At 35.5% G+C, this 12,295-nt stretch overlaps 1 long non-coding RNA gene across 2 annotated transcripts; it reads left to right on the top strand.

Moving 5' to 3' along the window:
• Positions 1–4,445: 4,445 nt before the first annotated feature.
• Positions 4,446–11,316, top strand: LOC148938137 (uncharacterized). 2 transcript variants are annotated; one of them, XR_016139696.1, is made up of 2 exons: positions 4,446–7,532; positions 10,808–11,316. It is a non-coding gene; the product is annotated as an uncharacterized LOC148938137 (long non-coding RNA). The 2 variants fall into 2 exon arrangements; XR_016139697.1 differs by lacking the exon at positions 4,446–7,532 and adding an exon at positions 8,256–10,554.
• The last annotated feature ends 979 nt before the right edge of the window (positions 11,317–12,295 follow it).

The following is a 12,295-nucleotide window of genomic DNA, read 5'->3' as shown; positions in this document are numbered from 1 at the left end:
ATATTAATTCTGAATTATTTAGTTATTAAAATACTAATAATTTCTTTGTTAACCTATTGTTTGAGAAAGTCTGTTAATATTTGTTATAAAAAGAAAAATAAAAGACCTACAATTATTAATAATTTTTGTAGTTAATATCTAAATATTATTAAAAGAAATTGTTTGTTTTAATATAAGAGACACCTTTTAAATTAAAAAATAAACATTAATCAACAGTGAATTTTTTTTATATTTACATATTTGTACAAAATATATGTCATAATAATTTTACAGAAATATATAAAAGCTTAGAAAATAGATTCATAATAATTCGTGCGTCGTCAATTTGGCAACTTAAGATTCAACATCATATTGCTAGTTTTGCTACAAACTCGAGAGAGAAAACAGAAACAGATCGTATATCAGAAGACACGGTAGTGTCTCGGGTGTCAACACTACCGTGTGACTTTACACGAGTCGACGAGATGCGAACATCCGAAATTATTGGATCTGAATAATGGCTAAACCGATCAACTTCTAAATAGGCTTGATTGATAGCTTGAGTTCAACTTGCATAATAAAAGTATTTTTATTTTTCTGCTACGTGCTCCACAAGCAGAGATATTGCTACGCAAAGTCCGATTTAGAAATTTTTACTTTAAGAAACGTCATTATCGTCGTCGGCCGCTTCTCATCTACTTATTGCAATTTCTGTCATAGAGGTGCCACTGTCCAATGTACACGCACCGGCGGGAATGGTGTCTGTGCGCTCGGCGCGCAGCCGCTACACATACACACGAAGCGCGTACGTTGTGTCTCCGCGGAACGCGAAGGAAATCGCGGAGCGGAGGGAAAAAATAGTGGGGCAATTCGATGCTACATCCTTAATGTAAGATGCGCGATCAAGAGATCAAAGCATAATCGGACGTGATACCGAATTTCGGTGTCTTATTGTTGTTTCATACACTCGACGCTAGTGCGAGTGAGAGATCGCGGTGTCTCTATACGTCGCGCTTTTCTTTCTTTCCCTCTCGTTCTGATTAATTATTGATTATTCAATGATTATTTATTTATTTAATTGATTATTTAAATATGATTATTAATTATTTAATTATCCCGTAATAATTTTTTTATTATATGTTTTAAAAAAAGTTACGTGTAAAATTATAACTATCATTGCGAATATTGACTGTCTTACAGCTATTTCAAGCAGCCAATATTAAAAATTATTTAAAAAAATGATAAATTCGCGAAATTATTAAAAAATAAGGAAGATTATATTCAATAATAATAAAAAGTTATAAGTAAATAAAAAAGCAAAAATCAAAATAAATATTTTTGAAATAAGTGTTATGTTGTAAATTTAAAATTTGCAATAATGTAATTATATAAAGTATTATTTCTAGACGTAAAAGTATTATTTCATGTTACATTATAATATAAAAATATCAAGATGCGCTTTTCGAGTATAGAAAGATGATCAATACTATAAAATGTCTGATATCACTATAAAATTACCTTTTTACAAAAAGGTAAAAAAAAAGTGTCAAGTACAATAAGATCCTATTTAAAGGTCCTAAGTGTTATATCACAATCTTATTAAATTCAAATAGTATCTAATATTTAATCCTAATGTGTATATCATTTATATAAAAGATTTGATATAAAAAATGTGGCGCCGAGTTAGTTAGTCTTATTACCTTGAAAGTTAAATGTACAATTGCTTTTAAAAAATGTAAATTAATCAATGATTCGTATCTTTGTATTTCTATTAAAATCTTCTTATTCTAAAACCCAAGTGATAGCTCTAATTCTTTTTAAAAAATAATAATATCAAAATTGCATTTAATTTGATTAATATGTATTAGGTGTACAAAAAAGTTCTGAGCTTTTTTTTGTAAAATTCAATCTTTATTCAAAAACAAACAAAAAAATATTAATCAGCGAAATATTCCCCGTTTGCATCAACGACCTTTTGCCATATTTCGGATAGCTTGCGAATTCCTTGACGACAGAAGCTCATCGGCTTCGAAGCGATAAAGTCATCAATGCATTTTCGTATCTCTTCAAATCTCACGAAATGTGTATCAGCCAAATGATGCTGCAGCGACCGGAATAGGTAGTAATCGGAAGGCGCCATGTCTGGGCTATACGCCGCGTGCGGGAGAAGTTCCCAGCCTAACGCAAAGATATGGTCCTGAGTTGCTTTCGCAACATGTGATTGAGCATTGTCATGAAGCAAGAACACTTTACGACGTCCTTGGCCAGTAAATAGCTCTTTTCTTCTAATGCATCGCTCTTTTCTTCTAATGCATCGCTCAAATTGGTCAATTGTTGTTGGTAACGGTCTGCCGTGATTGTTTCACCCGGTTGTAACAACTCGTAATACAACACACTTTTCCAACCCCACCAGGTACAGAGCAAAACCTTCTTGGCGTGGATATTGGACTTTGGCGTCGATGTCGAAGGTTGACCAAGATCAACCCATGATTTTCTACGTTTAGGGTTATCATAAAGAATCCATTTTTCATCGCCTGTAATGATTTTGTACAGAAAATCTTTTTTTCGGAACTTTGAAAGCAAAGTGAGTGCAGTATCACGCCGACGATTTTTGTTGTCTTCGGACAATTCATGCGGAATCCATCTGCCTTCCTTCTGAACCTTTCCCATCGTATGTAAACGTACGGAAATGGTTTGCTGCGTAACGCCAAGCTGTTCTGCAAGCTCCTTTTCAGTTTGCGCAGAGTTTATATCCAGCAGTGCTTGCAATTCGTCCATTTCAATCTTTTGAGAGCGTCCAGCATGCGGTTCATCTTCAACACTGAAATCTCCTTGGCGAAATTTTTGATACCATCTCTTACATGTAATATGACTTATAGCGTTTTCTCCATATGCAGCACATCATTGCAGTGGCTTCAGCAGCATTTTTCTTCAGATGAAACGCGAAGTGGATGGAAAATCGAATATGCTCTTTTGTTATTGCCATCGTGAACACTACTGATTTTTGAGATTATGTGCATCAAACGCCAAACCGTATGGCATTTTAGAAGGCCAAATGTCAACACTTTAAAATCGCAAAAGAGCGGGAAGATATAAAAATTTAAATTGTTATTTCGATTGTATGAAATCTAAAGCTCAGAACTTTTTTGTACATCTAATATATCACCTATATAAAAGATTTGATATCAAAAAAGTGGCGCCAAGTTATAGTCTCATTACTTCGAAAGTTAAATGTAGAATTGCTTTTAAAAAATGTAAATCAATCAATGATCCGTATTCTCATTGAAGTCTTTTTATTCTAAAATCCAATGATAGTAGCTTTAATTTTTTTCAAAATGATATAATCATAAAATTGCGTTTAACCTAATTTAACTCAAATGATATGTATCTAACATAAATGGTAGTAGCTTTCATTCTATCTCAATATATATATATATATATATTGAATGATATAATATATCATTCTATCTCAATATATATATATATATATATATATATATATATATATATAAAATATATATTATACATAATCCGCATATCCTTCTGTAAAGAATTTTCAAATACATGTATATTTGAATCGAATGGAAAATTTAATTACAAAGAATTAAAGAGATAATAGTACAAAATGAATGTATACATATAGGATTGAATATTAGATATTATATTAGATATTATTTGAATTTAATAAGATTGTAATAACACTTAGGTTTAAATAGGATCTTATTATATTTGACATCCTTTTTTTACCTTTCCTCTTCTACTCAAAGCTAATGCCTGACTCGGCTAGTCCGGCAGGCCATCATGTTTACGCAGCGTTGGGCTATGCAGCGTACACGAACATGGGCTCATGTTTCTCTCTCTGTGTGTGTGTGTGTGTGTGTGTGTGTGTGTGTGTGTCAGCATATACTGAACCGATATGAGCCTATATCCGTGTATGTTGCATAGTGTCAATTTCGATTATCCTCGGATGGTAGAAGAGAAAGAATAGGGATAGGAATACTATTCTACTCTCTCACGCTCCAAGCGCTGCGCAAGGAGAACAGAGATACTATCGTACTACTCTCTCGCGCTCGACGCAATGATCAAATGTCTCTAAACGTTCCTTGATTACCGTTCACTATTGTTGACATATACTGAAAATAATAAGCGTATTGATAATGTGAACAAAAATGACAATTGTTATATATGATCATTATACTTTACATATAATATTCATTATAATAAACTATTCTATAATTTTATTTATTTAATGTTTAAAATTTTAAATAATGTAATAATGAGAATATATATGAAATTATTTTATAATATATTTTCCATTATTCTCTTAAAAATTCAAAGTTTGCTACGTTTTGAGTAATTAGTTATAAATTCGACAAATTTGTCGCATTTACTTAATGAAATATGAAAATGAAATAATCAATTTTACATCTTGCTTCTTCTCTCTTTTTTTTACTTGCAAGCGAAAATATACGCTACAATACAAGTATATAATAAACAAGAATTTGTAAATAATTACTCAAAAGATAGGAAACTTTAAATTTTTAAGAGAATTTTGAAAGATATATTGTAAAATAATTTTATATATATTTTCATTATATTTACAATTTTTATACATAAAATTATTAACAGTTATTATAATAAATCCCAAATAAGAAGGGAGGGTGTGCGTCACGGTTGGGCCCGATCACGAACCAGTCGTGAAAACTCGTAATTATTTTGCGAAAAAATATCACCTCAGCCAAGAATCGAACCTGGATCTTCTGCTTATCGGGCAGGCATCTTATTCCTTCGACGCACACCCTCCCTTCTTATTCGGGGGCTCGAGCCATGCTTGATGTAATCTCTCCTGTCGTGCTTCAGGAGGATTATTTGTATATTTGCCAATAGCGTTGGAGGGTGTCGCCGCTGCAGTCCGACTTGCATCCATCGAGAGAATAGGACCATCATCTCTCTGGAGTATCGGTCGTGGGAATTCGAAAGAATACATGTATATATATATATATATATATATATGTGTATCATTGTATTGTTGACGTGTTATTCTAAATACGTTATTTGCGATAAATATTATCACATGCCTCGGTAATCGAAGGGATAAGATGCCTGCCCGGTAAGCAGGAGATCCAGGTTCGATTCCTGGCTGAGGTGGTATTTTTTCGCAAAATAATTACGAGTTTTCATGACTGGTTCATGGTCGGGCCCCGTCGTGACGCACACCTTCCCTTCTTATTTGGGAACTCGAGCCATGCTTGATGCAATCTCTCCTGTCGTGCTCCAGGAGGATTATTTGTATATTTGCCAATGGCGTTGGAGGGTGTCGCCGCTGCAGTCCGACCTGCATCCATCGAGAGAATAGGACCATTATCTCTCTGGAGTACCGGTCGTGGGGATTCGAGAAAATATACATATATATATATATATATATATATATATATATATATGTGTATATTGTAATATATGTGTGTATGTCATTGTATTGTTGACTTGTTGTTCTAAACACATTATTGCAATAAATATCATCACATGCCTCGGTAGTCGAAAGGATAAGATGCCTGCCCGGTAAGCAAGAGATCCAGGTTCGAGTCCTGGCTGAAGTGGTATTTTTTCGCAAAAATAATTACGAGTTTTCACGACTGATTCGTGGTCGGGCCCCGTCGTGACGCACATCCTCCCTTCTTATTTGGGCGAGGCATGTGATAATATTTATCGCAAATAACGTATTTAGAATAACACGTCAACAATACAATGATACAATGGTTCACGAAATTCCGTGTTGGTAATTTTGACCTCAACGACGCTCCTCGATCAAGGAGACCTACTGAGATTAATGACGACAAAATAAAGGCATTGAGCCAGTTAAACCCACGTTACACGATACGAGAAATTACATAAACATTGAACATCTATCATTCAAGCGTTCACGACCACCTGAAGAAGCTGGGATACGTAAGCAAGCTTGATATTCGGGTTCCTCATGAACTCAAAGAAGTTCATTTGACGGCGCGTATAAACATCTGCAATATGCTCATTAAACGTGAGAAAAACGATCCTTTTTTGAAGACTGGTGATAACTAATGATGAGAAGTGGAGTGTTTACAACAATGTGGTGCGCAAACAGTCTTGGTCCCGACGTGATGATTCGCCTCAAACGACATCAAAAGCAAACATTCATCAGAGAAAGGTTGTGCTCTCAGTGTGGTGGGATTTTAAAGGTGTCGTGTTTTTCGAGCACCTATCAAAGAACTAAACAATCAATTCGAATGTGTACTGTCGGCAATTGGATAGCTTGAACGAATTCAACGAATCCATCATCCAGTGCTCGTTAATCGTAAAAGAGTTGTGTTCCGACAACGCGAGACCACACACAAGTTTGATCACCCGTTAAAAATTATTGGAGTTTGGATGGGATATGTTGCTACACTCACCATACTCGCCTGATTTTGCGCCGTCAGATTTCCACTTGTTTCGCTCTCTTCAAAATTCCTTGCATGGTATAATGTTTAATTCAGATGAGGCTGTAAATCAGCACCTTGTTTAGTTTTTCGCCGATAAAGACAAGTCTTTCTATGAACGAGGAATTATGAAACTGAAAGATGGCAAAAGGTTATCGAACAAAACGAACAATATATCATTGATTGATCTTGGTTTTTTATATAAATAAATGACCTTTGAAAAACATAGAAAAAATACGTCATGACTTTTCCGACAATCAAATAGTAAGTGGGGTAGCATGAGGCGTCAATACAAATCCTCACCACTTTTCCACTGACGCTAGGGACGTGGCCTCCAGCTGTCAAAATTAGACCTCCACATGAAAATGAAGCGTTCTAATTGGTTGAGGGGCGAAGCCAGTGATAATTAGGTAATTAGTGGGGGCGTTCTGATTGGATTCTCCCATAGTTGCCCGGCGCGTGATTGAATGGTCCCAAACTATCGGGCGTGTGATTGGTTGTCGAAATGCTAGACGAAAAAGTAGGGAAAGGGGGAGAAAGTGGGGCCGTTCGGGGTCCGACAAAATGGCGTGTGCGAAGATAGTGGACATCTGAGGAGAATATACTTGTTCTGACGAGAATGAAATGCGATTTTTATGGTATGGTAGACAGGATGGGACGAAAAAAGGAAATTGGTTCTTTGTATATAAGAAATAAATCGGGTTTTTCTCAAGAGGATTCTCGAAGTCTAATAGCTAGCGAAACCATTAAAAATTTGTTCCGGGGGCTCGAGGTCTGATAAAACGACGATTGCGAAGATGATAGGCGTCTGAAGGGAAAATACTGACGAGAATGGAATGCGAATTTTATAGTATGATACACAGCTTAGCTCGAAGGAAGGAAACTAATTCTTTATATATATGAGATAAATCACGTTTTTCTTAAGACGAAATGTTTCTCCAGATCTAATAGTTAACGAGACTATTAAAATTTGTTTCCGGGACCGCTTGGGATCCGACAAAATAGCGTCTGCGATAAAAAGAATGATGAACATTTGAAGGGAATATGCTTGATCCTACGGTAATGGAAAGAGATTTTTGCAGTACGTAGGATGAGCTAAAGGTAAGAATCTGATACTTTGTATATATATAAATATATATATATATATATATATATATATATATATATATATATATATATACAACAACCCGTATTGGCAATGACCACCGCAATATTGCCGACTACCACATTGCAGATACTAAACCACCACATAGTTGACCGCCATAAAATATATATATATATATATATATATATATCACTTCCCTTTTTATATATTCCCTTTCCCTTCTTCGTTCGTTTACATATCTTAGAAACGAGAGGCGGGTCAGCGATTTGCCGGAAGTTTTCAATTAGCAATACCGAGGATGTTATCAGGAACGTATGAGAGGCGAGAGGTAGAGTCGCGCGAGGAAAAAAATCGTTCTAGGAGCGTTAATAATAGGAGGAATAAAAAGAGAAAAGAGGTAAAGAGTGACGAGGAAAAAAAGAATATTTAGATGATTTCGCGACGCGTCTTTTCCGCGTTTGCTATGCACGGCTACCGGAAGTCCGACCGCAACGGCGATAGGAGATTTTATCATCGTCATCGGAGTTTATTTCATTCTTTATTTTTTTCTATTCTATCGCTTTTATTCTATCGTTTTTATTCTTTTACTTTTTTACTTTTACTTTTTACTTTTTACTTTTACTTTTCTCTATTATTTATTCTCTTAATTGCGTATGAGATCTTTAGCGAGATCGTCGTTCATTGGTTTTTTAATCGCGCGACGAGAAATCTTATCTTTCGGGATCGATGAGAATGATCTCGCTATCGCGCAACGAGAGATCTCATCTTTTTGCATCTCGTATTTCGTCGGAAAGTTTTTCTTGTTCAGTTCGTTATCGCCGCAACGAGGTGCGAGTACGCTACTCGTTACGCGCGGCTCGCCGAAAGTTTGATCACAATTACGATAGAAGATTCGTCGTATACTCTATCGTCTTAATATCTTTTTTTCTAATTATATAATATAATTTTTAATAATATAATTTTAAATAATATAATTTTTTTCTATAATATATTTTTGCTCTTCTTTTTATTAGAGTGTTAAATATGTTATCTTGTCCGATTCGTTCTCCGAGTTTTCGGAATTGCTCGATGAGAGTGACCTTGCTATTGCGTACGCTTATTGTACTCGTCGATTCGAAAAAAATGAGGAAAAAAAATTTTTTTTCGAGATCGCACGTTTTTTTTTCTCAATCCGCAAGATAAGTGTTCGTTATCATTTACGCGTATCCGTCGATTAACGCGTTAGAAAAATATACTCGTCAGTTTTCCTTTAGACGTGGTGTCACGATGAACTTCTTTAGACGTTTTATCTCAATGAACGACGGGGAGGTGAAAGTGTGTACCATACAATATGCACTAAACGGAATAAGTGTTAAATTATTTAAACAATTAGAATTTAAAAATACAGTTTTTTAACAACTTCATATTTATTGTTTTTAGGATAATCGTAGCGAATAGGCATACGGCGCCTGTTTGAGATTTAAAAATTAATACTATGTTTTACGAGGGTCTGAAAAGTTTTGAGCCTTAATATGAAAATGACGTTACTCGTCAAAACCATTCTAGTACTACAATAGTATATGCTTTGAAAGACTTTTGTGAAAATTTCAGCCATTTTGGACGCTCAGTTGTTGTTTGACAATCGTTTGTGTCAGTCGATGTCAGTGTTTTTGTAAAAATGGAAAAAATTGAATATCGTGTTGTGATTAAATTCTTACATTTGAAAGGCAATACGCCTGCGCAAATTAAAATCGAGTTGGACGCTGTTTACGAGGACTCTGCCCCATCATTTGCCACCGTAAAAAGATGAGCAATTGAATTTAAACGTGGTCGTACCAGCTTGACTAATGATGAGCGTTTGGGACGGCCAAAAATTGCGACTGCTGATAATATCGAAAATGTTCCAAATGATACTGGACGACTGTCAAATCAAGATTAGAAAGATAGCAGAGGCTATGGGCATATCGAAAGAACGCGTTTGTCATATATTGACTGAAGAATTGGATATGCACAAGTTATCCGTGCGTTGGGTGCCGCGCTTGCTCACTTTGGACCAAAAACGAATTCGAATGAACATTTCCAAGGCCCTGTTGGAGCGGTTCAAGCGAAACGAGTCAGATTTTTTGCGTCGATTTATAACTGTAAATGAAATCTACCACTTGGATCTACCACTACACTCCAGAGACAAAAGAACAATAAAAACAGTGGACTGCAAAGGGTGAACCTGCTCCGAAAAAGGTGAAGACAGTTCCATCAGCTGGGAAAATAAGGGCGACTGTTTTTTTAGAATAGTCACGGAATTGTGTGTATCGATTATCTTGAAAAAGGTAAAACAATAACGGGAGCGTATTACGTATCATTACTCATACTTGATAAGCTGAAGGCAGAAATTGCAAAAAAACGGCCGCATTTGAAGAAGAAGAAAGTGATGTTCCATCAAGACAACGCATCTGCTCACACTTCGGCGGTCGCCATGGCCCAAATTCACGAACTGCACTTCGAATTGGTTGATCACCCACTGTATTCACCAGATCTGGCTCCCAGCGACATTTTCCTGTTTCCTAAGCTTAAAGTTTCGCTTGGAGGACAGAGATTTTCATCGAATGAGGAGGTCATCACATACGTAAATGCCTATTTTTTGCGGAGCAAGACGCCAACTACTATTTGGAGGGGTTAAAGAGGTTAGAGTATCGATGGGAAAAGTGTATCGATTTAAAAGAAGATTATGTTGATAAATAAAGCTATATTTGACCGAAAAAATACTTGTTAAGCTTAAAACTTGTTAGGCTTTTCAGACTACCTTCTATCTAACGTTAAAGTGAAACAAGTTACGAGTGAGTATATCTCAATAAATATTTTATATAAATAACAAATATTTTATATAAATAACAAATATTTTGTACACGATTATGCAAATATTTTATGTACTACATTTCTTTATAATGGATCGTAAAACACCAATTGCTGCCGGTACCATCAGTCTTACGCGGTTGCATAAAATATGAATTTTTGGAGTAAAGAGGTGAAGAGGATAATTTTGTGAGTATATTAGTGTCAAATAGATACACCAACGTGCAAAAAAGATTTTTTCCTCATTTTTTTTCGAATCGACGAGTACAATAAACGTACGCAATAGCAAAGTAACTCTCCTCGAGCAATTCCGAAAACTCGGAGAACGAATCGGACAAGATAACGTAAACTCGGAGAACGAATCGGACAAGCTAATGTATTTAACACTCTAATAAAAAGAGGAGCAAAAATATATTTTTGTAATGTATATTTTTTGTTTCAGTCAGCACAGGGTAGCTTCGTGTGGGGCGATGACGTAAATATTAAAGAATATATACATATCTAACATATGAGATGGACTCAACTGAAGAGACGGTGACTTCGTCAACACTTATGCGATATCTGATATGAGGACAAGGATGGAAACAATATCTACGATATCGATTTGTTAGATGGGGATCTATTCAATCTGAGATCCCTTTTCAATATGGATATGAATATGGATATGGAACGGAAGCATTGGGATTAAGGGAAAAATTACATTTATATATTTACACATGTATATTTACACGTTTATAATACATATTTTATAATACATATTTTATAATATATATTTTATAATACATATTTTATAATATATATTTTATATTCTATATTTTATATTCTATATTTTATATTTTGTAGTTTATATTATATTGTATACATTTATAATATATCGTATATCTTATATATTTTATATCTTTCACGTCTATACGTTTATATTGTAAAGAGAATAAATAATGTGAAACAATATTTGTGTCGATTTTTACGAGCAATAGAACCTTTTCCTTAAATCGTTTTTTCTTAGTAAAAAAGAATAGAGAATAGAAACTAAAAAAATCTTATCGTAATCGCGGTTGAAATTTTCGATTCGCATGTGTAGAGTTTCGTTGTGGCGACAGATGCGTTTCTTCTTTTTATAATGTGAATAAAGCGCGAGAAGAGTAAGAAATCGAGCTATCTTTGTTGCGGTTGGATTTCCGGCGAGTCGTTAAAGATAGAAGTGCGCGATCAAACGAAAGCTAAAAATAAGACTTCACGTAGAGTTTCGCTTCTTTGTTTTTTTCGATAACGCGAGAGGGGTAAAAATCGAACCGTTTAAGTTACAGTTGAACTTCCAACAAGTCGTTGTTAGAGATAGAAGCGCGATCAAAATGAAAATTAATAAAAATAAGATTTTTTAAATGATAAGATATTTAAAAAAACGCGAGATCAATGAAACATTAGCAGTAGTAGCGCGTCTCTCTCTTATCGCGGTTCGCGTCAGATTCCGGATCTCTCGCGATCTCTCGCGTACCGATGGCGACATTGATCGAGCGGCTCGCGTATCTTTCGATCGGCAACGCGCAGTGTCAATTCAAATTCCGTTTCGCGTGATGACGTCCGCGCGCGAGATCGCCGTAGTCGCATACACGATAGCCGTTATCGCAACGATTCGCGACTCCGCCGCCGATAGCAACGAGGAGGCGATTCGGTTTTTGCAAACCTAGGGATACTTGGACAGCGACAACGTGCAAACGATATCGTTTGATAACGCGATGTTGGCTCTAAGACACGCGATCGCGCTTTTTCAGGAGTATTACCGTATACCTGGTAATGGAGTTTTTAACGACGCTACATTGAAACAGATAAATCGTAAATCGCGATGTGGCGTCAGAGATATATCGAATTCCGTCTTGGACAAGTTTCCGAGGAAATGGGCGAAGACGCACCTTACTTAGAACTTTCATCT

Source organism: Pogonomyrmex barbatus, unplaced genomic scaffold (genome assembly GCF_055798465.1).
Source record: "Pogonomyrmex barbatus isolate J1 unplaced genomic scaffold, ASM5579846v1 scaffold1, whole genome shotgun sequence".
In the NCBI taxonomy this organism is placed as follows: Eukaryota; Metazoa; Arthropoda; class Insecta; order Hymenoptera; family Formicidae; genus Pogonomyrmex; species Pogonomyrmex barbatus.
This window is presented reverse-complemented; position numbering and strand designations above follow the sequence as displayed.